This window comes from Mastigoproctus giganteus, chromosome 7, assembly GCF_048544385.1.
Source record: "Mastigoproctus giganteus isolate SK-2022 chromosome 7, ASM4854438v1, whole genome shotgun sequence".
NCBI classification, from domain to species: domain Eukaryota; kingdom Metazoa; phylum Arthropoda; class Arachnida; order Uropygi; family Thelyphonidae; genus Mastigoproctus; species Mastigoproctus giganteus.
Window position 1 is genome coordinate 79430934 of NC_143581.1, and position 27457 is coordinate 79458390.

The following is a 27457-nucleotide window of genomic DNA, read 5'->3' on the forward strand; positions in this document are numbered from 1 at the left end:
GTCAAGGACAAAATTGCCAATATGAAACTGATGCACATTAAGCAGCAAACCCAGTTTGCTCATAGCTATCTAAGAAAGACACTATGCTCGATATGTACAAAGACGTTAAATAATTATAAAGTAAATTATGGAACATCCGTGAAATCCCACGTAAAATAAAGCACTATCTTGGATGAAAGATAAATACTATCCTTGAAAATTACTTCACTCATTGGCTTATATCACAGGTTCCCAAATTTCTATACTTTGCGTCCCCATCTTGCGAAACAAGAGTAAATAAAAAGATTTAACATAAAATTCAGCTATGAGTATACATACTTTCCTAAAAGTATACACTTCAATAGATTTAATCTCGAAGATTGAATAAAATATGTTTCATATCTGGATTAGTGGAATGGTTTATCCATATTTCGTTTAAAAAAAGACAACACGTTCCCCCCACACTGGAAACCTCTGGCTTACATTAAAACATTAGACTGATAAAGACAGTTCGGAAATGGAAATCCGTCTTGCAGGAATATTAACGAGTTCTTATTCAACTGCGGCCAAAGCCAGTTGTTCTAAAACATCGCAACTTATCAGAGTCCATAATATCTCAGTGTTATAAATTTATCGCACAGAACACATTTTTCTTCTATTGGGTTGTTGTTTGGTTTTTAGGAGCATTAGCAACTAAGGCCATATTGCTCCGAGGGGGTATGCAGTGGTCATTCCCTGACCTTTCCGCATCCTCCGTATTTGGTGGTCAGGGCTCGAACTCCGGTCTAATCAAGAAGCGTGTGCTACGCACTGCTGCTACTGCCCACCTGGCTACGGAAGCGCCCTTCTATTGGGTTAGTCCAGTGGTTTTCAACCGGGGTGCCACGTAATTTGAGAAGTTACTTAAACTTATTTATAGTGTATAAAATTTGTATTATAAATTGCAATTTTGTTTATAGTTATATTATTGTAATAACTATCTTATAACATATATTTTTTTAATATTATATATATACAGAGAGATAATTGGATCAAACAGGCAGAAAATTGAGTAGGGGTGCCACATAAAAAAAAATAAGTTACTTATGGGGTGTCGTTATTAAAAAAAAAAATTCGAAAACCACTGGCTTAGTCAATTGCGACTATAATTGTAGAATGACTTAAAGAAGTTCAAATCTCCTTATTGGAATTCGGTTACTTTCTCTGATTATTCTTACAAAAATTAAAAACAGTTGCCTGTTTCAAAGCAGAAATGCCACCTTTGTATTTGTCTTCATTTCATCTTGCCAGGTGTAAGTGGCGCCTCCGTAGCCAGGTGAGAAGGAGCAGAGTGCGTAGCACACGCTTCTTGATTAGACCGGGGTTCGAGCCCGTCACCACCAAATAAGGAGGATGCGGAAAGGTCAGGGAATGACCACCGCATATCCCGGAGCAATATGGCCTTAGTTGCTAATGCTCCTAAAAACCAAATAACAATAACAATAGCCAGGTGTAAGGGGTTATTAAGCTGTCATCGCGCGTGAATTATTGATGTGAAGTGTGTATAGTATAGGGGAGAAAAAGAATCTTTGACAGAAAAACAAACTGGTTATTGTTTACATAAATAACATGTACTGCGTATTTCTGCATGCGGTTGGAGGCGGGATTCAATTTCAATTCATTAATACTGCTGATAACCACGAACAGTGCTTTCTTAAAAACAGTCGCTTATTCCTATTCGTTCCATGTACTTAAAGAGAACTTTCCACCCCATCTGCTCCTAAAGCAGGTGGTTATGTCAGTTTAGCGTCTGAAAAACGACTGAAGTTCGTGGGCCGCGTTCTAATAGAGATTTCGTCACGAAAGGTGCTTCCTGTGGACTCAATTGACTAAGTGCGTTAACATGGTTACTGTGCTTCAAATTTAAGGCGGAGATGGAAGTAGAGAGAAATCTCACTGGCTGCATCTCTGGTGCTCAAGATGAGAATTACCTCTTCATAATGCCCTATGGTGAACTGATATGACAGTTGGCTTAAGCTTCGTCTGTTCAGTACGCCCATCTTGTGTATTCCTTTACACCCCGCTCCTCCATTCAAATGTGTCTATGGGTCTCTGGAATGTTCTTGTCTCCTCGGAAATTGACTCCATTCTCTCCAGACACCTGCAGTATAGATGGATTTCCTATTATTGTTAAGAAAGATGTCTTCATCTAGACAGAAAGGTTCACTTGACTACATGTGATATTGACACCTGCCAGACTTCTTAATCTTTGCATTCAGGTTCCTTAACGGCGATCGTCACTCCATCAGCTTAGGGCAGGGCTTTCTGTTTTTTGTTGTCGGTACTACGTATGTGCCAAAAATATATATACCCCACTCTTATTGTCTTTTAACTGATAGTAAGTGGTACGCAGATTCCATTGTTTCTGGCCAGAAACATGTAGGAACAATAATAACAAAGATATGCTAAGCACAAACTTAATCAAAGTAATCTGAACTCGACTACGACAGTTATTAGTTTTCAAAGAGAAATAACCATCCAGAGCTCAGCTGCCGAATAGGAACAAATAACTCTCGTAAATGTTTAATGTCTTATTCAGTAATTATATCGACATATGCGGTGAAAGGAAATCAGAGTGAAAACAATGTTAATATGAAGCCAAAATTGTCGACGCCCTTTGGGATTGGACGCCAAGACCACTTTGGAAAGCTCTGATCCAGAGATAAATACCTCGTCGAACCCTCTCTCACGATTTTTATGAGAATGTTACTCTGTAAACTTCGACTCTCGGTCTCTTCGCCCATTCTCCAAAATCAATTTGACCAGCTGGAGTACGTAACCCTGATGCCACGGGACAAATTCCCTATTTTCAGTTTCTTACATAAATTGGTGAATTCGAAAGATGCCAGAACATTGACTTAAACAGGAAAGGAGTAGGCTTTGAATGCAGCAAAGTTTTCGCACACAATCACATTATTTATCGTGGACCATTTTTTTTTATTCATGGCAACCATATATTATGTATACTTATTTTTATGTATGCGCATTACAAATCATTATACACTATAAGACCAAGGAATGAATATATATATATATATATATATATATATGTTATATATAATATTCTATTGATGCAGTAAATAGCTAATCCCTTTTTACAAGAAATTAAAAAATTATTTGACATATATATATATATATTTGCCGTATTAAAAAAACAAAAATACTCGCTTAGGATAACTAAAAGAAACGGAGAAAATACTGAAATACACGCACGCATCAGCTATCACCAAACAATCCCATTTAACGGCAACTCGCACATTAATGAAAACAGGAGAAAAAATACCAGTGTCATAAAGGCCGCCGTAGCCTAGTGGTCGGGTGCATAAGTACACGTGCCTTGAGTGACCGGGATTCAAGCCCGTGACTGCTGAATACGGTGCTGTTTCTTGTATGCTGTCTATCTTGTGAACTCCTCCGACCGTTTGGTTGTCCCGGAGTATAAACAGAAAATTTATTTATTTATTTATCTATAACCCAAAATGTCGAATAAGCCTGGTGCACAAAACACCAACCGAGACAAAAACTGTCATTTATTTTTTCCTCTTAATAGTAATTACCTAATAGTAATTAATAGTAATTGACATTTGCATGTAAAAATTATCACTTCCTATATATCCAAAAAATTAGAATCTCTCTCTCTCTAAAAAGTCCCAGTTTCCATTCCTACAAAACAGACATATTACAAACACAATCTTCCTTCTCCTAAACCTTCCATAACACGCAAATCGAGCCAGCCTCTTCCCTATATCCATACAAAGCAAGCAGTATTTCGTGTTTTCGTTTGGCTGGGCGCTGAAAAAAAAAAAAAAAAAAAAAAAAAAGGGAACTAAAGGTTTGCCTATAGCTATTTCGTATTCTTACAGAACTACACTGGTCATCTAACTTCTTAAAATTTATTACTGAAACTGTAGTCCCCCCCCCCAAAAAAAAACACCACCGATTTATCCAGGTACAGTTTAGAAAAATGCAATTATTGTTACTCCAGCCTACCTGACGATTTTATTTTAGTGCTTCTAAACATGTGTGCCAGGACCCCAAATCGCCATCCCCTGTTCTCTGTTTGCCACTTAGAAATATGTCCTCTTAGACATATTTCTAAGTATACAAACTCAAAGTGGAAATTATGGCTCATACTACTTGAGATATTGTATATATGTTCTGATTATCCACAAAAGGATGATGAATTGAATGTTGTTGCACAAACGTGGGCTTTGTTCCGATCAGTCCTCAGTGTGTTGTACACAATGAACAGCAAATGTGGGAGTTCAATGAAATCATAGATCACTGAACCAAACAATCGAACCACAGTAACGAAAAGAAAGGGGGCGATAGAGGGGAAAGAGCGAGTTAAGACTTATGACCTCAGTTAGAGGTAGGCGTTTCACTGACCTCATTTGTGAAAACAGAGAGGTATCTGTTATTAAAGCAGTTGTAGTTAGTGGTTGACTTGCGTTAATTAAAAACGTTGGGCTTGCTTGGTGAGCTCATTAACACTTCGGCGTGTTAAAAATCGTTTGACCCAGTAATGCGTCTGTCTGTACAATACTGACGGTGTATATGGGATGTCATGCGGGTTTTATTAGAAACGCGGTACGAATAAGCATTATCATGTGTATGCAGGCATTTCTAATAGAATTCGTCGGAAACTGTCGCTGTAGGTAATATGAGGAGATCGACCATACGAAAATGACGAGAACAGGAAGTGGATGGTGAAGGTAGATCCTGCATCTGATGCTGAAGGAGAGGGACACAGAATGGCATCACAAGTGGCACCGAAACTAATGTCTCGATGCCCCTTTGATGACCTTCGCCCTCCAAATACCTCCGTGGACGAAGGAAAAGAATTGTGGAACTCGGAATGCAGTGAAAGAGGAAGTTGAACAACACGAGATTGAAGGCAGTCGGGATACGATAGTACTCAGAAGTTGTGCAGCAGGAGTTTGACAAGGGATGTGATGTTTAAAGATGACTCATAGGTAACAACAGAATATGAGTATCGCAATGAACGGGACGAAAACTAGCATTTTAATAACCTAACCAGTCTTGGCCCGCTATTCAACTCTCCTTCTTTAACGTGAAAAATTCTGGCAATTTATTTTATTCTAAACGTTTAAATTTTGACACAAAAAGAAAAGAAATCAGATCTATAATCTTCGAATAAGTAGGGTAACTGAAGTTATCCTACTTATTCGCAATCGGTTGCAAAGTTATTTGCAATCGGAATGTATGCATATGCATAGAAGAATGGTGATGGGGAATCGACTAAGCCAGTGGTTTTCAATCTTTTTTTAATAACGGCACTCCTACTCAATTTTCTGCCTGTTAGATCTGATTCTCTGTGTGTGTGTGTATATATATATATATATACATAATATTAAAAAATATATATGTTGTAACGAATGGGCCTGGTGTACTGGGGTCCATGGTTAAGAAAAAATATATACATACAATGATAACCTAGTTTAATATAATATAATAAAATATATAATAAGTAGCAGTAGCTTTCAAGACTTATATCCCTTATATAAGAGACTCGTTAGTCTTGAAAGCAACTGCTACGTATTATATATTTTATTATATTATATTAAACTGGGTTATCATTGTATGTATATATTTTTTCTTAATATATATGTTATTTATTATAATAATATAATTATAAAAATTTACATTTCATAATAGAAATTATATATATATACAGTATATAATTTTATTCTTTATATAGAGGCACTAAGTAAACATCAATTATAGATCACCATGAAATAAAGATATAAATTAAAAAATAATAAGTTTAAGTAACTTAAACCCAAATTACATGGCACCCCTGGAATGTTGTTGCGGCGGCACCCCGGTTGAAAACCACTGGACTACGCTATAATATAGGTGTTCAAGTATTTGACTGTACGTCAAATACTTGAACACCTATAAACTGTGGGCTTAAAAAACATCTACAAAAGTCAACGAATTATAACAAAATGTAGTATTGTCACTGATGTACTTTATCCTACACTAGAGGTGAAGTTAAATCATTGAGGTAATGTAAATAAAAGCACAGAGAACCTTATATAAGCTTATATCGGCCGATGAAAAACAGCTTATCTATTTAGCGTCGTTGAAATACATGAAAATCAGATGGACGAAACAATTTTAAAAGTGCATCTCCCAAAAGTAAACCATTCCCGCTTGCTCTAACATTTGTAGGGGGGGGGGAATCAACTTTGTTTTGATACATATTATGGGCAAATTTTTGTCCATTCCTTGAATTGGCCATTTAATATCGAATAAACATGTCTTAGAGTATACAAACTGCTTATTGGCCAAACCGCCACAAAAGTTGTTTAGTTATAATATATTAAGTAAAATAAAACATTGAACTCTTAAAACTGAATGGCCTTAACTATTATTAGAAAGAAAACTCTAAGGACACCGATATTAACAACGTTATAATGATTATAACTAAATAACTGTATATAACTTGTGATAGAGTACAATTTCGAATCATGTGTTATTCGGATTAATACGGTAGTATCCATTTAGGTTAGTGTGTAAGTCTAGTAAAAAAAAAACAAAAAAAAAAAAAAAAAAAACCCCGGTTAATCTTTAGAATATGAGGCGTAATCCGATAAACTTTTGCGACTAAAGTGATAGGCAGGGCTAGCTCCGTCGAGCGGTTGATTACGTAGAATGCTAATCACCGATTTTGCTGTTTCTCAAACGACTACTGCTAACAGGAAGGAATACTATGTAGAGGCTGGTAAAGCGGATCTATGTTTTCAGTAGACTAACAATTTCGAACGTTTCCTTCCCTTACAGCACTAATTCGGGGCAGATTCAAGCAAAGAACTGTGCCCGTTCTTTAGTGTACAGTATTGTCCACGGCCACAGTTTTTTTGCTTGAATCCATCCCGAATTAGTTGCGTAAACTAACCTAACTTTTTTTTTTTTACGATACAAAAATGGAATCTATTAAAATACCACACTTCTGTAACCTTTCACGCATTCAACAAAAAAGCGGGAAATTACTCACAAGACTAGATCTTCCAATCACAGCGAACGGTGGGTGGAGCTAGACGTGACCATCATCTGTAGTTGCAAAGATCCATGGGATTGCGCCTCATATTCTAAAGATTAATAAAAAAAAAAATTTAAAAAATGCTAGGTTAGTTTATATGACTATTCGGGAGGGATTCAAGCGAGAAAAAAAATATATATTAATCGTGTTTTTTTCCAGCTTGAATCCTTCCCGAATACAAACTATCCTATTTTTATTATTATTTTTTTTGTGGTAATTAGCAGCTTAGCACACACATTCGAACATACGGTATAGCGTTCCAGATTAATCCAACCAAAAAAAAGGAATAAACGCAACCAATCACTGCTCTTGTTATGTCTCGGTACAATGTAACTGTATACCGTATTCATAAATACATACTGTTGAGGTTATTCTTGATCCCAACTAGCTATAAAGACTAAGGGAACCCACCAGTTCATGAACTGGTCAACTTCACAATCACGGTGTAACATATATAATAGATAAAAGTCCCGATTGAGTAACAAACAAGAAAAATAGGCTTAAGTTAAAATAAAATGGAGGATGGGAATAGTTCTTGTGTGAAAAAAATTAGATAAGCAGGAAAGAATTTTTCATTTTCTCATAACTGCAGTATCTTCAGGTACTATATTAAGCCAGTGATGGACTGTCTCGTGCTTATCCCCACTGACAGCTGAAAACCTATCGTATGCGTATTACCAAACAATCTCTTAAAACGTTTCTTGATATTGTGTTTTAAAACTATATAATATAAGGCATTTGTTTCTTCAGCCCACATCAGAATGTACATTTTTTTTTTAATACAACTAAATCGTTGGACAGATGGCTTATCGTGTCCGAACTATGGGAGGAGGATATGATTTGACGTTTTATTATACCACTTTATGTATTTCTTCTCCATCTTTCTTATTTAGTATATCTATGTACACCTCAGTATTGTTCTCTGAATTAGTGTCAACGTTTGTGATACTAAGGCTCGAAAAGCATCGCTAGCCATCAAATATAATCATCACTGCAAATTTGTTATAAAAAACAAATGTGCAAATTTGTTATAAAAAACAAATGTGCATCTCATGGCCATTTGAGGTTGACATATAAAGAGGGAACCATCACCAATAAATGATCACTTCGTTATTTAATTAAAATGCTCTTAACATTACCATGCAACTTAACCATTAGTGTCTCAAAATTCTCTTGTCCTACCTTAACGATTCAATATAGAAATTACCTATCAAGCAAACATTCATGATAGGTAATCTGACATTTCATAATATCTAATGAACACTATCGTTATAATATATTTCCGATGTAAAATCCGATTCTTATAGCTGTACAAGGTCTGTCAAGTGTCTTGCCAATATAATGCTTTCTAAATAAATGTGAATCAATTCATACTAAACTTGCACAATTAATTCTTCTTTATTTTAAGTTTTTATCGCTAAATAACATCATACCTATCTTAGATATTACCTACAAATTCATACACCAGTAATTCACAAGGACAAATCTGTTACTTAATCACTTCCTTCAATCAAATTTATTTTCCAATTATCCTTACCTATAACGCTTATTTTCAACTTATCTTACTTTGTAATGTCTTTTATCTTCGCTCTTTACTAATTACATTTAACTATTCTGTTCATCATCATCAGCCATTTTCAATCCACTGCAGGATGAAGGCCTCTCCAGAAACTTTCCAGTTCCTTCTGTTTGGAGCACTGGCCATCCATTTACTACCCAAAAACTCATGAATTTCATCTATCCATCTCCGCCTTTGTCTTCCAGGTTTTCTTCTAGCTCCTCTTGGGTACCATTCTGTTATTTTCTTAGTCCATCTGTCATCATGTCTTCGAGCTATGTGTATTGCCCAAGACCATTTTAGTTCTTTAGTTTTGATAAGAATGTCCTTTACTTGAGTTTGCTGCCTAATCCATGTGTTTCTCTTCTTATCTAACAGTCTGATTCCCAATATAATTCGTTCCATTCTTCGCTGTGTAGTTCTCAGCTTCTCTTCCATTCTTTTGGTGAGTGCCCAAGTTTAACTTCCATAAGTCATGGTGGGGACTATACATTCGTTCATTATTTTACGTTTCAGACAAACTGGGATATTGCTCTTCAGTATGTGACTATATTTCCTGAATGCTATCCATCCAAAATTTATTCTTCTCTTGACTTCCAGCCATTTATCATTATTACAGCTAATAACTTATCCCAGATAAATATATGACTCCACCTTTTCAATTACTGCTCCTTCAATCATTATTTCCCTTTCTGTGGCATTCTTGTTCATCATTACTTTTGTTTTAGCCATATTCATCTTTAGTCCAAAATCCTTACTAACTGTGCATAACTGATTAAGATTTTCCTGTAATTCTTTGGGATCGTGGCTTATGACCACAATGTCATCTGAAAATCGTAAATGGTTTAGGTACTCTCCATTCACATTGACTCCTTTCTGTGACCAGTCTAATCTTCTGAAAGCTTCCTCAAGGGCAGCAGTAAACAGCTTCGGAGATAGTGTCTCCTTGTCGAACTCCTTTCTCGATTTTAAATTTCGTACTGTCTTTGTCTAGTCTAATAAAGGAGGTAGCACTCTCATATATTTTCTTCAAAATCATAATATGTGGGGTATCTATGCCTTGTCTTTCCAGTGCCCGAAACATTGCCTTATGCTGTATGGAGTCAAATGCCTTTTCATAATCCACAAATGCCAGGCATATATGGTGTTTTATATTCACTTGCTTTCTCCATTAGCTGTGATATTACGTGAAGGTGATCCATAGTTGAGAATCCTGTCCTAAAGCCAGCTTGCTCTTTCGGTTGATTATCATCAAGTATTCTTTCTAATCTGTTAGTAATGACCCTTGTGAACAACTTGTAGATGTGGGATAACAAGCTAATTGGTCTGTAATTTCCAATTTCTGATTTATCTCCTTTCTTATGCAGCAAAACTATGATTGCATTATTCCACTGCTTAGGCGTCACACCTTTTTTAATGCACTTTGTGAAGAGCCTTGCTAGTTTTTGTGTTATATCTCTTCCTCCCAATTTTAAAAACTGTACAGTAACTTCATCTTCCCCCGGGGCTTTCTGATTCTTCATTTTCTTCAATGCATGTTCTACCTCACCAGGAAGAATATCGGGTATGTCGTATGTGTTGCTACTTTGCAATCCATCTTCCCCACTGCTGGCATCATTCCCTCGCTCCTTGTATAATTCTCTATAGTAGTCTTCTGCTATTTGAATTATACCTTCTCTGCTGTTTATAAGTACACCATCGCTATTCTTCAGTTTCAGTATCATTTGTCTTTCTGTATTACTGCTCATGGCTACTAATTTAAATCCTTTGTTTTCCCTTAATGTTTGTTCCACTTTTCTTGTGTTAAATCTTCTTATGTCCTCTCTGAGTCTCTTTCTAATGGCTTTGCATAACTCAGTATACTCAATTTTCTCCCTGTCAGTATTTTTCTTGCTCTTCATTTGTCGTCTTCGGTTCATCATGACAAGTGTTTCTTGACTAATTTTTTCTTCTTTGGATTTCTTTTTCCCTATAGGTTTCTTCGGCTTTATCACTTTCAGAAAGTTGTAGTATTCCTCATCGATATCTTGGTCCTGAGCAGTCTGCAGAAGCTCAAACTTGTTCTTAAGTTCCAGTACATACTGCTTTTTCTCCTCCTCTGTTATCTCAAAGACCTTTGTATTATTTACTCGAGTCAGTTTTTTCCTTTCCTACATCTATATCAAGTGTACATCTTACCATTCTGTGATCACTTCCAACATTTACCTTATTCAGGACGGTAACATCATCTTCTGTTAGTGAGGATGAAGTCGATTTCATTAGTTGTTAATCCATTTGGACTCTTCCATGTCCACTTTCTGTTCACCCTTTTCTTGAAAAAAGTGTTCATTACTGACAGTCCTTGAGATTCTGCAAATTCCACAAGTTTTTCACCTCTTTTATTTATTTTGCCTTTTTCCAACCTTAGCATTGAAGTCCCCCATAATAATAGTGTAGTGGGTTTTCTGCTCATCTAGAAGACTCTCAATTTCGGTGTAGATTCCTTCAACCTCTTCATCATCATGGCTCGATGTTGGTGCATAAATCATTATAATCTTTAGCTTGTACCTCTTAGAAATCTTGAGTATTAGTCTTGACACCCTTGGTTATGTACTTTTGAATTCCAAAATGTTGTTTTTAAAATCATTATGGACCAGAAACCCAACTCCACCTTCACTCCTTTCACTGTTTCCATTGGTGTACAGCAGATTTCCACTTGATAAACTTATAAGTGATTCATTTCTTCTTCTTGTTTCAGCCAAACCGATGATATTCCAATTCACATTTTCTAATTCCTTTTCCAGCTCTAATATCCTGTTCTGTTAAGCTTTTATATATTTTCTCTCTCATAGAACATCAACTCACAGCAACATACTTTTCATGCTCATGCAGTCTAAAAGATCCAGCCAACCAATAAGTGATGCAATCTACCTTAATATTCAATTTAAAATACATTAAAACTTTACTCATACCTATGCCAGTTCTTATACAACTGTTAATGTTTATTGACAATTTTGGTGGAACACAACTTTGTTTTTTTTTTAATGGCGTCTTCTATCTGCGTCCAGACCATCCTCTTGGTGTAAGAATACTTCATTCTCTCTCTCGATATATATATATATCATTACATTTTTGTCTCTAGTTCCCAATTCTCCTGGCTGATAGACCTGAACCCGCGAGCTCAACTAAGCAATTTCAATACACTTAGTCCCTGGTACATAATAAACAAGAGGTTGCAGTCTGCCTGTGGAACGTTACATCTCGATTCCGGCCATCTTTCTCAATGTATTAACTATTAAAACATGCTTTCAATATTAAACTGTTTTCCATTCTCTTTTCTTTACCTGAGGCAAGGCCGATCAATGCCCTAGCCACAATATGTACAATTTAAAACATCTTCAATCCTCAGAATCATTCGTCTACATTTAATATTAGAATTATTTCACACATCGATTTCCGCGGAAAGATTGGCCCTACATTACTTCGAATATCATGATTCCTCCTTACCTATTAGAAATTGTCCAATGAGAACTGTCACTTTTGAGTCAGTCCCAATTCTATTCGTCTACATTTAATATTGGAAGTCTTTTCTCGATTTATTTACTTCCCAAGACGTCTGATCTAAAATCACTCCCTTAAACTGTGCATTTGCTAGATGTAAGCTACAAAAACATGTATTTGGATTTCAATTCAACATAGTGAATTATCATTAAAATAGCAGTTCCTTAGCAACAATACGATACTGGATGCTATCGTATTAGAGCCCACATTGCTTTCCACTGTTCTTATAGAAACAGTTGAAGACATAGTATACCTGACATTTTCCACCGGATTTAAGTAGTTACAGAGCGGCTGTCTTGTTTTTAAGGTAGCGTAGAGTTCTGTTGTAATCCCCATTTAGAAACACTTTCAATAAACCATACGTGGCAACTCAAACATAATTTTTCGTTAATCAGCTTTAACAGACAGTCCAATAAAGCAACTGTTATTGTCTTACAAAACAGCAAACAACGGATTGGTCTGGATGCTTCTAAGCAAGAAGGGGGCTGGGATTTGATGTTAAACTTATTAGACAACTTTTACAGACCGCGGTGTCATCACTATCTTCAGTTCTGATACACAGTAATTCAGCAGGCCTATTGAAACTTCGAACTCATTACACATGAGAATAAGACCAGAATTCTGATAAGTATGGTATGCATGGTGGTACTCTAGTGATGAAGCATGAAATAAGGTAATTTTAATCTGTTTATTCTCACATATCGATTGCCTCATCTCTATTGTCTCTATTGTCTTATTTAATGGTCTTATAATCAAGAATTAACGAGGTCGTCTCTTACCTATATTATCGGTATTGCGTTTTCACTAAAACGTGATTGCAACGCCTTTTTAAATGCTTTTACCCATCTCTGATTTTCAGACAAATCTCCACGTATGTTCGCATCTGGTTGTATAGAGAACCTATCTCCACTAGTAGAGCTACGTTTCATCGAGATGTAGATCGCAAATTGGTAAACCTAAAGCACTGTTCCTACTTGGCATTTTTTTTTTTTTTTTTTGGTGTAATAAAAATAGTAGCTCCGCTTTATTTTCAACATCGGTTATTTTTGGAACACATGGGGAGACAACCTGTGCTGGTCCAAAAAATAAAAGAAGGAAGTGACAGGGATGTTTTGTAGGCTTTGTAATTTAAAGGATGGGTGGGGTCTTCGCATCATGTTATTTATACTCATATATGGTAGCCTGGTATGATGATGTTATTATTATTTATTATTATTAGCCGTATGGTGCAAGGAAGCCTGAAGCTTATTCTGCACCAGCCAAAAAAAAAAAAAAAAAAAAAAAAATTCTGAATTACCCTGAGAGAGAAAGAGAAGTAGAAATGAATCATGATGATATCCAGCTCAGGACCCTGGGTGTGCCTAGCCCATACTCACAAGATCTAGTAATTGAAATGTTGTTTAACTCCATAACCACAGGCAAAGAGGCTCTCTTTATGGATATAATCACAGGATTCCCAACACACGGATAATATTTTTGATATTATGTGTTCATAAAGGGATGACTGTTTGGGGTATTTGTTTGTTTGTTATTTGGTTTTTAGGAGCATTAGCAACTAAGGCCATATTGCTCCGGAATACGCGGTGGCTATTCCCTGACCTTTCCGCATCCTCCGTATTTGGTGGTGACTGGCTCGAACCCCGGTCTAATCAAGAAGCGTGTGCTACGCACTGCTGCTCCTTCCCACCTGGCTACGGAGGCGCGTTTGGGGTATGGGCAGCTGCAGTCCAGGTGCGTTTTCAGGTTCACAAGGGTTAGTGTTATATTGGACCATAACACAATAAGTATGCAACGGCAGGTTCTGTTCTTTGATTGCATAAAAAAGTACGGGCAACTTTTTAATACTCTTTTCAGCATAAAAATGACAGGAGAAGGGATTCACAACGACTATAGGGCTAGCAGCTTTTCACACGTCTAGTGAATGAGTTACATGTTTTGGAGCAAATTTCTGCTTATTTTTAGTTATTTGGCCTCAGGCCTGTGTTCGTTAAGTTATTATATTAAATAGTGGAACCTGGTGTCTCCTTTTACATTGTCCCCGGAGTAAAGCGGGCATCTTCGGAGACAACACGTTCCAGATTTTTTAAGGTTATGGATATAGCCTAAGTATTCAGGTGTAGTTCGTTATTTTTATTAGATAGGACAGCAGCTTTGGTTCCTGTAACCTCGTCATTAAGCCAAAATGGTAACCCAACTGCAAAATTGGTCAAATGGGTAACATACTTGCCTACTAAATAAAGTTCGGATGTCCAATATTTTTTTAACACGAGGTGCGATATGATTTCAGCCATAGAATCGTTTTAAAAATTAAACACATATTCGTGTATTATTAAATACCATAGTGTGAACTAGTATTGAATATCTCGCAAAATAAATGATTACATACGTTGCAAATACATAGTAATAATAACATACCGTCTAAGAAATATATGTATGCAGCTTAACTGCATACAGTAATAGAATGTAACATGTATGTTTTGTATATGCACCCCCTAGTCAACATCTTAACCAGTTGTTATTTAGGATAAAATAAAATATGTAAAATAGAAAGAAATTGGTGTTTGTTTGGAAATTATTAATGGAACATAATGCAAGAATCTGGCACTCTCCACGTTTTCTTTTTAACTCAACCGGTGAAATACCACCACTTTGCTTATTGGAGGCTTGAAGTGATGAAACCCATGTTTAGTCTCTAGAGGAAAGTTTCCGGCATCCCCCTCCCCCCCATACACGGTACTAAGTACTATAGGTTTTGCTACCTTTCGTGTTTGGGGGTTTTCATAAAAAAAAAAAATCCGATCAGCCTATGTCTCACTATCCTTGTAAGATTGAATACTGTCCGAGAAATATTCAAAAATTTCCAGAGCATATATTACATGAAAAATATTATGGTGAACCCTTCGATACTTTTGCTGACTTTTTCACTAGGTGGTCCGTAAACAAGGAAACTATTTTGAAGAACTGCTGGTGTAAAAGTTATTTTAAAAATAGTTTATAATATATTTTTTATTATTTCAGAATAATTTGAACATAGGAAAAGTACTATGAGCCATACAATGTACAGAACTGAAATTGTAAAGTGGCATGTAAAATATGAAAATGCTGCAGAATTTTGCAAGCCAATTCAAGAAGTGGGAAGGGCACAATCTACCAAACCTGGTATCTCAAAGACAGCTGTCAATTTCGAACTAGCACGAGAGAATATCAAAAGTTTAGAACTTAAGATGCCTAAACAAGATTTAACAAAATCATAAATAAACTTAAATGCACGGTTGATAAACCCATGTTGTTACAAAAATTTGAATCAGGACGACCCCGATAGAAAATTGTAATTTTCCGAACGGTTTTTGGCCATGAGCGTTAACGCCCATATTTAAAACTAAATGTAACAGTTAATTGCCATAACTGTATTTATCACTGTCTTAACAACCAACATATATTATTTAACATGGATTTAAACGTTCCTGGCTTGAAAGTCTGGGCTGGAATTTAGAGAGTAGTTTTCTTGGACCTTTTTTTCTGTGAGGGAACTGTGACACAGACAAAAGTATTTCATTAATGCAGTCCAAAATCGATTTTCACCACTGCTTTTACATGCGGGATGGAGCACCAGCTCACTATACAAAAATTGTCCGCTAATTTTTAGACGAAAAATTCCCAGGTCGACGGAGGTTCTATTAAATGGCCACAGCATTCCCTGAATTTAACATCCTGTGATTACGTTTTGTGGGGATTCTTAAAGGATAAAGTATTTACTATTAAGTACGGGTCTCTGCTGGAGCTTCAGGAGTCAATAGTTAGAGAATTTGAGAAAATTCTCTTAACTATTGACTGCTGAAAGAATTTCTGAGGAACTGTGCCTTGCTGTATGTCGCTCTATGCCCAAAAGACTACAATTTTGAACAGGTAAAATTTATGTATGCAATTTCTGTTATATCTGCTAGCATTAATTAAAATAGTTTTTTTTTTCAAACGTGTTTCCTTGCATATGAACCACTCTGTATATGGTAGCCTAGATTTTTGAGAGTTTACTGTACAAATATAATTTTCAGGATTTTCTGGGAAGATTCGGACTTCCTGAAGCCTCCAACCCTTCACTGTTGCTTGCACCACTGATTTTCACCCACTCGAAGTTCACTTATGTACCTTGGAGCAGAGTTTCGGAAGGAAGGAAGGTTGCCCCTGCACTCTGAAATAAAATAAATTCTGGCAGTTCTCACCCATCAGGCATGAAACACACGTGTGTGTTGGAAAGTACCATGTCAAGACCTTTAAGAGTTTGGATTTAATCAAGAAAATTCTCTCAGAACTACGAAATGGTCACAGTATTAATGGGACCATTTTGCCGTCCCTGAGAACTGGTGCTTAGAGATTTCCATGATAGAATTAGAATGTGTGATATCATTATTTGTAATATTTCTTTTCAGTGTCCTCCAAGACAGTAAAACACAAATTCCCGTGTGTGCGTCGGAAGGTATATTTTGCAGTATCGCAGGATATTTAATTTCATGCGGATTTGGAGTCTATTAAATCATAATATAACAAAAATAAGAATTTGCCGATTCACCGGTAAATGTTTAGCTTAAGTGTAAGCTACACTATATATTTATTATGATCCAACACCAAGTAATTGATTATCGACAAGTAGTAAGAAGGGTTAGGAGAGAATTGATGACGAATCAATAGAGAGAGTAATAAAGAAAAGGAAAAACGGGCAGAGAATGCTTAAAGCTGAATGTGTGCGTGTTGGGGAGGATTGGTTTGCTACCTAAAATGTAGAGCCATTTCTGTTGAAACTAAACAGCTAGGCGCGCATAAACTACCGATGATATATCGACTGGGACTACACTCAATCTCTCTCTATTAGCCTTTTCGGTTCACCGCATTTACCTCAAGAGCACGTTCTGCTTGTTTAGTTAAATTAAGATCAACAGAAGAACCCTGACTCCCACGTGACTACGAATATCGTTTCCCTTATTTTTCAGTTGAAAGAATACTCATGTTCGGCTCATAAGTTTCGCAAGTAGTATCTATTGCAACTTAGGGGAAAAGAGATTAAAGTGCATAGAAAGAAAGAAAGAAATGAAACAAAGATATTAAGAGTGAAAGAAGGAAAATAGGACTTGAGAAAGGAAGACAGAATGGATATGTTTATGAAAGAAAAAATAACTGGTTATTATTCAAAAGTATCAACTTCCCGTTGTTAAGTGCAAGACAGGAGGAAAGAAAAAGGGGGTGTAATAAATCCCAGGGAACAGTGAGTACGATACAATCCAGCAGACAGGACATCCCTCTAATTAGTTATTCATTTTTCAGCAGTGCAGTCCAAGTCGAATACACTATGGAGCCATTCAGTGCTTCCCACTCGCGAGAAAATATTTATTGTCCACTGTTCATAAATTAGCTGTGAGAGGCATTGACGGGGAGATGTTTTTGGTTGGCTACAGACACAACACATGCATGTGTACGGGTATGTATAGAAACAGCTGCAACATGTTTCATGGGAGATCCAGTGGTACGGTTGATGTGTGGGCGTGTAATTGGATCTGCTCCTTCTTTATCTAGTCACGATGATGGGATCACGGCTGGAGGCCTTCCATTGTATAAGTGAAGAAGCTGTGTACATAAAAGATAGAAAATTAGTTGCTAAAATGAGCCATCTGAGGCGACCATTGAAAATTAAAGACGTTATGAAAATATCGATTTAATTATTCACAAATTTCAGAGAAGAACAAGCCAAAGAATTTTGATCAAGAAAAAAAGTATGTGCTGACTATTCTGCTCTGTGCGTAGAACTTTTTTTTTTTTAATTTTGCGATGTTTTCTTATGCACAATGTACTACACAGTTATACACTGAAGAGTGTCAGGTTCCCCTTATTTTAATCTTAAGGTTACACAAATTCGAGCGATGCAGTAGCTAAAAGATTGTGCTGTGCTCTTATTCACTGTAAAAAAAGTTATCAAGAGTAAAGATCCTCTAATAGTGAGAACAAAACTAAATAGTTTGGTTTTGCTTTAAACTGTTCAGTGCAACACTGTGAAATATTAGGAATTTACCCAATTTAATTGGCTCACAGTCTTCTAATGAGCTGAATTAAAATTCATTATTCACACGGAATAATTAAAATTGAACGTAGTTTAAAGTTGCAGTCTTTCTAGTTAAGAATCTTTCATGCGTGAAATAGAAGAACCTGTTATCGATTTGGAGTTCAAGCGCAGCATTATGTCGAGAACCATAGTATTTTTAGTTATTTGCAAAATATCAGTATTAAATTTTTTCACTGTGATAAGCGTTTTAAATTCTCTCTTGGAAATTTTAATAAAGAGCACGTGTTAATTACTGGGAAAAAATCTTAAAGTAATTTAATAAAATTTAAGATTTATCATTATTTGAGGCGTTTAAGATTATGGGGAAATAATTAGAAAAATTGAAGCTACTATGATGGAATCTATATTACCATTTTACTCTTTTACTGTACCGCCACATTATGGATAAGTTATTTAATATTTTCAAAATTGCACGTCAGAACTGCCCGGCACTGTTCACATTCTGAATAAATAATGGCAGAAAATGAAAACAATTTACAAAGAATGTTATTTAATTTTAATAAATAAGGAAATGTATATGGAAAACAAAGAGCCTAAAAACAGCAAAAGAACCACCGAGATGTAAAAAAAAAAAAAAAAAAAAAATTCCTTGTTCATACTCCAGCACGACCATCAGGTCAGTGGAGTTTACAATAAATCAATCAATACAAATATTAATCGTATTTAGCACTCAATACTGTACTTGAACCACGGTCCACTCAGCGTGTACTACTGCAATCGCGCTCCTGACCACTCGGCTATGTCAGGCCTATAACTGAATGGGAGAGTTTAACTATGTAGGAATAATTGAAGTATTGGTAGAAGACTGAGAGAAGGAAATAGTATCACTGTTCATTCTGAATAATACAGACAGTACTACGAAAATCAAGAATTGAAAGCGAACTAGTTGTGTTTGGAGAATCTTACAGCATAAAAAAGTTGCCTATATTTTAAAGCTGGATAAGTATTTATAACACACGTGTAAACGTAAATACAGATAACTGTAATCGTCTCACATTCACTTTTTCCTGCTTCCCTTTAATACTGTAAATGTGCGTTTACAATAAATTATCGAAAATCCGTCGGTCTCAATTGTTTTGGATAACTGGGGTGTGTATATGTTGCAATCATTATTCTATAAGAAAAGATGGACAGTTATCATATACAATGAGCGGCTACTTTTCATGAAATGGAGCTCTCCTTCACTAACGGCATAACACGTTCGTATTACACGATATAAAGCAGGCGGAAGATACATAGGGATGCTGTATATGTGAAATTGGGTGCAAGTTGAATGACTTAAAAGTCACACAACTCGGTATAAATATCGGAGAAACTGCATCTCAAGAGTGGTCCAATAACCCATTGATGCCAGCGATCAACGAAAGCTAAAAGGCTTCTACAGGGGGTTGTTATTTGACTGTAGCTTTCTGAAAAGCTACAGTCAAATAATAACCAAGGAGGCATTTCAGAACGTCCAATTCGTCATACCTTGTCACGGATGGAGGTTTCACTCCTTTTAGCAAAAAAAAAAAAAAAAAAAAAAGCAAGAGTAGATGATCGGAAAACGTTGCCTGGCGCGACAAATCCCGGTTCTCACTGTTTCACGTTGATGAGAGGACGAGAATATGCCGAAAACAGCATGAGTTCATGGAACCATTGTGGCAATAGTTACTTAATGATGTGGGGGAGTGTTTTCGTGTGTATACTGCGCCACTTGAGCAACATTTGGGTGCGACAGGTTATCTGAAAAGATCTGTCAACCAGGCACATCCCTTCATGGCTGGAGTGTACCATCTAGGAATGGGTTCTTTCAAAAAGGATAATGCACCATATCACAAGGACAGAACTCTTATTTTTCAGGAACATAAGAGTGAACTCATCCTAGTGTGGTGGCATCTAAGTTAGCACCTGTATAAAAAAAAATGATGCACTGAGTCAACAGAAACCAGCATTTCTGTACTTTTGGCACCTCACTGAGTCCACGGTATTTAGCATTGAACCTAATAAAGTAGCAGTTCGCTCGCTGTAGATTAGTTTGCCATTTTCTTCTGGCTAAATATTTTACTTTCGATAGCTTTCAAATAATATAAGTTCATATTCCTTTAATATGAAGTTAAAAACTATGCAGCGATATCACTGTCCCGATTTACTAAATAGGAGCAGGTTTTGCTCTAAAAGAATAATTAACTATCATTTTTCATTACAACTTGATATTCCATATTTTGAGAAAATCAATTTTCTCCCATAAATAATCTTAAAAGCTGAAGTAGAAAATCGTGTATCTTGTTTTTTTCTGTCCATAACTTTTATATAAATTGAAAATAAAATAAAAAATTATATATTATGTGAAAAAAGACATGGTAGATAAACCTTACTCTGTTTGAAATTGATATTATTTTCAAGTACAATTACGATTTTTTTCCCTATGAGGATATGCATGTATATATTAAAAAAAAAAAAAAAAAAAAAAAAAAAAAAAGTACGTGTTTGAAGAACTATAGGTATCGCTAACTGGTTTTTATTACCATCTTTTGGATGCTATTAAAAAGTATATTTGTAGAATACAGCCCGCAGTAGACAGAAGAATATCATCTGAATATACAGAATTTGGGATATTTTTCGAGATATTGAGGAATCAATTAATCAGCAGTTGTCCTCGTTTCTAAAACAATGAATATTTACAATAGAATATATCGCCGTAACCGGTGGAAATATGCGACTGCAACTTCGAATACTATAGAATGTAAACAAAATGACAATGAATACGTAGGCAAAAAATCATGGAGGTCGACATGTGCATATCTCGAGGTTTGGTTATTATAGCAATCCTTCCATACCATGTGAAAAGGCTTGACGGGTGAGATTTTTTCATAAAAGTATTCAGGAAAGTGGTTCCTTTCAGATACTCTTAACAGATTGGTAACCGTGATAGTGACTTTTTTTCTTTTTTTTTTTTTAAACGAAATTCTCAATACGAGAGGTATTAGAACCTATAGTACTGAATAGCGTGCATGGGTGGAAGGTCGAGAGGATGAAAGAAGATACTTGTTGACATTAGATTTGCATTTTTGGAGATTCTAATTTTCAGGAAATACGTACGAAGACAGGTTATTCCAGGAATAAATGAGGAAGAAGAAAAATTGCGGCACGTATTGTTTGTTTGTTATTTGGTTTTTAGGAGCATTAGCAACTAAGGCCATATTGCTCCGGGGATATGCGGTGGTCATTCCCTGATCTTTCCGCATCCTCCGTATTTGGTGGTTACGGGCTCGAACCCCGGTCTAATCAAGAAGCGTGTGCTACGCACTGCTGCTCCTGCTCACTTGGCTAGGGAGGCGCCTGCGGCACGTATTCGGACTGGCTTGGAAGAGAGAGCGGTAATTATAGAAGCCAATTCAGAAGTACATATAGAAAAGGCATGCAGCAGAAACAGAACATCTATGAGACAGGTCATTAATTAACCTCACTTCCCTCTTTTGAATGGAATCTCGAAGCCTGAGAGAGAGGTTTTGGAGGCACTGCCTCAAATGTGGGAACAACATTCCATGGCAGGGCGGATCTGCGATTTGTACTGTACAGAGTGAACATTGGTTGGAAGAAAAGTAACGCCGAGAGCGAAAGAGAAACCCATATTTGTGATATGCCAAGAGATAGAGATTAGAAGTTAGAGTGATCCATAATAGAGATATGATCTTGTCCAGAAATCTATGTGTCATCGAAGTTAAGCATAGGAGCAGAAGAATCCTTTTTGTGAAATATAAGACAGCAATGAAATCAACTAATTTATCGTTGTCCCACTGGAGAATTACTTGGAGATCAGCATTTAAGGAATTGGTAGTGAATATTCAAGAAGTTGAAGCTGTTTATGCAGTGCAAGTTTTTGTCAAACTGGAAGGTGGAATGCAATGTGCTATCATCAGCAAAACTATGAATAGGATTTCCCATCAATGGAAAAAAAAAGTCATTAATATACAAGAGGAAAGGAGTGGGAGAAAGAACTGAACCTTGGGGAAACACCTACATTAGTGGAGAAGTTAGAAGACAGAGCTTTTCCCTCTGACTGCTCACTGCGGTCAGAGAGAAAACTGGATGCTCAATTACAAAAATAAAGTTGGCAAACCATAAGACAGAAGCTTATTTAGAAGACCGTTATGCCAAAACATGATCAAAAGACTTTCAAATGTCGAGCAACTGCTTGAGTTTCACCCAACTTTTCCATTGAATTTGTCCATAGATGCGCAACATAAGCCAATATATCACCAGTGGTATCCCTACTGGCGATCATTGATCAGATGGAAAGTTTCTAAATAGTTTAAGAGTTGGCAATTAATAGATTTCTCCATTACTTTAGAAGGAGAAGAAGAAAGTGCAATGGAACGATAACTGGATGGGAGCGATTTGTCACCCTTTTTAGAAACTGTCTGGATATCATCAAATTTACAAGCAAAAGGAAAAATACCTGTGGAATAAGAAAGTGGAAAAAAAAAAAAAAAAAAAGACACAATAGTTACTAAGCTCATGAGCACAGGTATTCAGAACAAGTGAAGAAATACTATCGAGACCTGCCGCTTTCTTGGCATTAATACTGTTCAAAATTTTTCTGACATCATTTTGATGGAAGACCACAGGATGCATTAAATGGAGTGGAATGGTTGAAGGTGGTTTAACAATACAAACACACGAGTTATAAGAAAAGTAGGATGTTAGTAGGTCAGCTTTATCTTTGACTGAAGTGGCAATGGAATCATCCGGTTTTAACAGAGGTGCGAACAGAGATGGGCAAAGGTTGCGACAAATAGTTTTGGCAAGAAATCAGAATGTTCGATTACCATTTGGACAAGAAGCAAGTTTACAACTCTCAGTCTGTTCGAAATCTACGAGTTTGGACTGATTAATAACTGCTTTACAATTGTAGCGAGCCTTCGTGTAGACGGAAAATGAATCTGAACATTTGGATGCAGGCCAATTGCGATATGCAACATTCCTATCTTGAACAACTTTAGCACATTTATTGGAAAACTAAGGTTTAGATAAAGGACGAGATTTTAAGATGGAGTGTGGCATAAGGGATTTCCTTCCTTAGAAGAATAATTTCACTGACACGATCAGAGCAAATGTTGACATCAGAAGCTTTGAAACAGTAATTCGACCAAGGAAAAGAAATCTCACAGATCATACCATTTTGCATTCTTATAATGCCGAACAACACGAGGTTGAGAATGGCTACCAGAGAAAGGCTCCATTGGAGAAGAAACCATCACCAAGTTGTGATATGAGGTGTCTAGAGGACTATCATATGGACCGTGTACTTAGAAGGGTTGTTTATGACAAAAAGATCAAGCGTGTTGGCTGCGTGTTTAGAATTGTCTAGTGTTCTGGTAGGTAAACGAACAATCTGTGCGAGGTCATTAGTAATTTTAAAAGCCTTAGCATTTCGACTAGCTGGAGTTGTGAACATCAAAATCACCTCAATGTTAGGGAAGTTGGACTGGAGAAAGTCAAAGAGTTCCAAGTGATTAGTGTAGTTGGGAGAACGATAAAAGCTTATTTAGAAAATCGAAGCTGACTGAAACAGATCGCTGGACACTGAAAAGAATTGTAGCTCGAACATGAAACTACTTCCTCAAAAATAACTGCAGAACTCAGTGTGAGTCTCAGCAATCCAGGTTCTAGAAAAACAGTTCTTGCTGAACTTCAGTAAAGCTGAAATTTATGGCAGAGCCACTATTTTCAAACCACTCGTTACTGACGATAATGCTAGAAATAGTGGATTGAGAGAACGATAGAGGCAACAGATGAATGAGAAACTTTAATTCTCATTCACCATACAAATGATTAGTTCATGCAATATATAATTTACATATAAAAATTTACATGATATTCTTAAGGAAGAAGTTAATACTTCTGATAATCAGTTACTTAATTACAACCTATTCTAAATTATACAAAGTAGTATACAGGTAACCCTCGCTATTCGCGGGGGTTACGTTCCTGAGAAATGCCGCGAATACCGAAAACGCGAATACTGAGTTATGGCTCCCATAGTAATAAAGGGGTTCCGTTCCAAAGTATGAAATATATAAGAAAAACTAGTCTAAAATTTTGTCTATGTATGTATTATATGTACCTTCATAATATGACTATATACATAGACAGTACATAGTGAAATGCAAGCATAGGGCATCGAAATGAAAATAAGAAACAATTTAATATTAAATGTAATATTTATTAGAAATTTCAAACAAATCTTTCAAACCAGCGTCTTTGCTAGCTAAAAAACCTATCCCGCCAGTGCTATCACCAGTTTCGCTAAAGCGTTGATAAGGAGTTTTGCGTTTTCACGAATGATGAGTGAATTTAACGGAATTTTATTTTGAGTTCGGTCTTCTATCCACAGATTTAAAGCTTTTTCCATTTTTTCTAATTTAACATCACGAGTTACAGAGCAAATTTTTGAAGCAATTAGCGCGTTTTCACGGACACTACGGCGGATTTTTTCTTCCGATTTCTTGATTGATCGTACCGTTGACTCATTGATTTTATAATGTTTTGCCACTGAGGAATTAGAAATTTTATCTAATAACTCAATTTTATTCGCTAATGTCATCACCTTCTTTGATATTTTCACATTTCTCTTGTTATTCGTAGTGATATTTTTGTAGGGGTTAGAAAGAACTTGTCCACAACAAAGTCACTTTCTTCCGTTAACACACTCGAAAAAGTCTGTTTTTCACCGCAAAACGGTAGATTTATCACTTTTGTAAGCATATCAATTTATAAATTGATAAATTTATTCAATTTATAAGCATATAAATTAAAAGCAAACGACGAAACCTTCCATAACAAGCGCATAACACATATTGAACAAGGATTAGCGAGAAACATTCACGCTCGCGATTTTGTCACCCCTCTCCCCCCACCCACTGAGCGCTGTTTTGACCGGGAAAGATAATTTTAGCCACTCCCATGTTTTTTTATGGCGGAAAATATTCACGGCGCTTTAAAATTCACATTTTTTAGGTTTCATTTTATATTAAATCGGCGATCGCGAATACGCGAAACCGCGAATACAGATACCGCGAATAGCGGGGGTTTACTGTACTTTGTACTACTACCCCACAGTTCAGAGGAGTACACAACTAGCCATTTGATAGGTAATACTGTATATTCATTAACCCTACGTAGCGGCCACGATCAACAAGTGTGCTAGTGTACTTTAGTTTTGATTACTCGGCTACGTCTGGCCAGAAGACTATACCATTATTTACTATGAATATTTATCAGGTGACAAAAGAAGTTCATGCGGATTTTTATGATGAAATTAAAATATATGTAAAAAAAAAAAAAAAAAAAAATCAACAAAAACACTATCTTCCCTGTGATCATTTGGCCGGAGAGAGTAAAAGCTTGCAATGGTCGATACCAGCTGCATTCCACCAGACACGCAAAATCTTCTGTTGCTGAAGTAGGGTAAGGGAAGATTCGATGTGAGCGGCATAAGTTCACAAGATAACAACCAATTGATGAGATCGTTTAGTACTTTTTTGACATAAACAGTTTTTCATCACACTTCAATAACCGGTCCGAAAATTGCTCATTATTGTGGCGGTAAAGCAGCGACAATCAAGCCAATAGTTTCTGGAATTTGTTGTTAGCTGTATGTGGAACGCATTGGCTCAGTTTGTTACGTCTTTCCCAGTCGACGCAAATGCAAACGGAATGGTTTCATCGCTCACATTGAATCCTTTTGCAAGCACCTGGCATTTTTGGCTTGAACCCGACTCAATGATGGTCAGTCGTTCCTCACTCCGTGAGGAACGACTGACCATCACTGAGTCGGGGTGAGGAACGACCGACAAAGTGAGGAACGGAGTGAGGAACGACCGACAAAGTGACTCATCACTGATTATGAACCATTTTTTTTTGGGCCCCGTTCGTTCACTGTATCTTCTCCGAAAGCCGTGCATATCTTACATGTGGCGTTTCTTGTCCAGTTTATATTCATAAAGTAAACATCCTCGAATAACTGTAATTGGAGTAGCCATCTTTCACTTTTCACTGAGCTGCGCACTTTACCTTTACAAGGCATCAACAGCTTCCATAGAATTTTTGTCAAAATATTGATTTTTTAAAACTGTATGAATTATTTTGGTTACCTGATATAAGAAATATATTAACATTGAGAAAACTGCAACCCTTATTAGTTACATAATCAGTTTTCTACTTTACTTCTCCACAACCTTAAGGACTAGGAGGTTAATAATCATAGTTGAAAACAGTTCTAAATGATTAATAGCGATGAACGAATCGTATATTTAATAAATGAGAACCTTCAAGGTTTTATTGTGCTGGAATAAGGTAAGCATTTGAAATTAAGCATGTCTCCGCAAATCAGATGAAAAGCTTTAAGCCTTTAGAAGACAGATACTCGTCTCATACTTTTTGTCTATCAAGTTTATAGGTGTTGCACAGGCTAATATTGTTTGAATACCATGTAACATACCGGAATTATTAGCATTTCGACCTAGCCAGTAAAACCAGAAGGGGGAGTACTCGGTGTTCCGAGTGTTCCCCCCCTCGATAAAAACTGATGTTTACTTAACGGTGATAAAAAAAGGTACATGAAGAAAATGAGCGATCTGCCTGAATTCCAAAGAGTTCAAATTGTTCTGTGCACGTTTTGCAGGGGCGTCGGTGACTAAAACTGCTGATTTGTTTAATGTATCCCGAGCAATTCTATCGAAAATGACGTTGACATTTACAGAGTATGGAAAAATAAAATCTGATAGGACGAATTGTGGCAGAAAATCGAAGCTGACTGAAACGGATCGCTGTACACTGAAAAGAATTGTAGCCCGAAAACATGAAATTACTTCTTCCTCAAAAGTAACTGCAGAACTCAGTGTGAGTCTCAGCAATCCAGATTCTAGAAAAACAGTTCTTGCTGAACTTCATAAAGCTGAAATATATGGCAGAGCCACTATTTTCAAACCACTCGTTACTGACGGTAATGCTAGAAAGAGAATGCAGTGGTGTAAGGAGCACGAAAACTGGACACTTGATTAATTAGAAACATGTCACATTTTCAGACGAATCATCATTCACACTTTTTCCAAAATCAGGGAGAGAGTGCGTTTGGCGAAAACCAAAGGAAGCGCATTATCCAGACTGTCGTGTGGCA

At 36.4% G+C, this 27457-nt stretch overlaps 2 long non-coding RNA genes across 3 annotated transcripts in view; one reads left to right on the forward strand and one right to left on the reverse strand.

Annotated features, from left to right (window-relative positions):
- Positions 1–27457, forward strand: part of LOC150083016 (uncharacterized) — a 256002-nt gene that overhangs the window by 117841 nt on the left and 110704 nt on the right. Inside the window, exon 1 of one of the 2 annotated variants that reach the window (XR_016547151.1) lies at positions 17818–17947. The exons of the other annotated variant lie outside the window; for it this stretch is intronic. This is a non-coding gene — a long non-coding RNA (uncharacterized LOC150083016). Of the gene's footprint in view, positions 1–17817; positions 17948–27457 lie in introns of those variants that run through there. 2 annotated transcript variants of the gene reach the window in all.
- The window catches only part of LOC150083017 (uncharacterized), a 109758-nt gene that overhangs the window by 54905 nt on the left and 27396 nt on the right, over positions 1–27457 (reverse strand). Inside the window, exon 2 of the long non-coding RNA XR_016547153.1 lies at positions 7043–7136. This is a non-coding gene — a long non-coding RNA (uncharacterized LOC150083017). The remainder of the gene's footprint in view (positions 1–7042; positions 7137–27457) is intronic.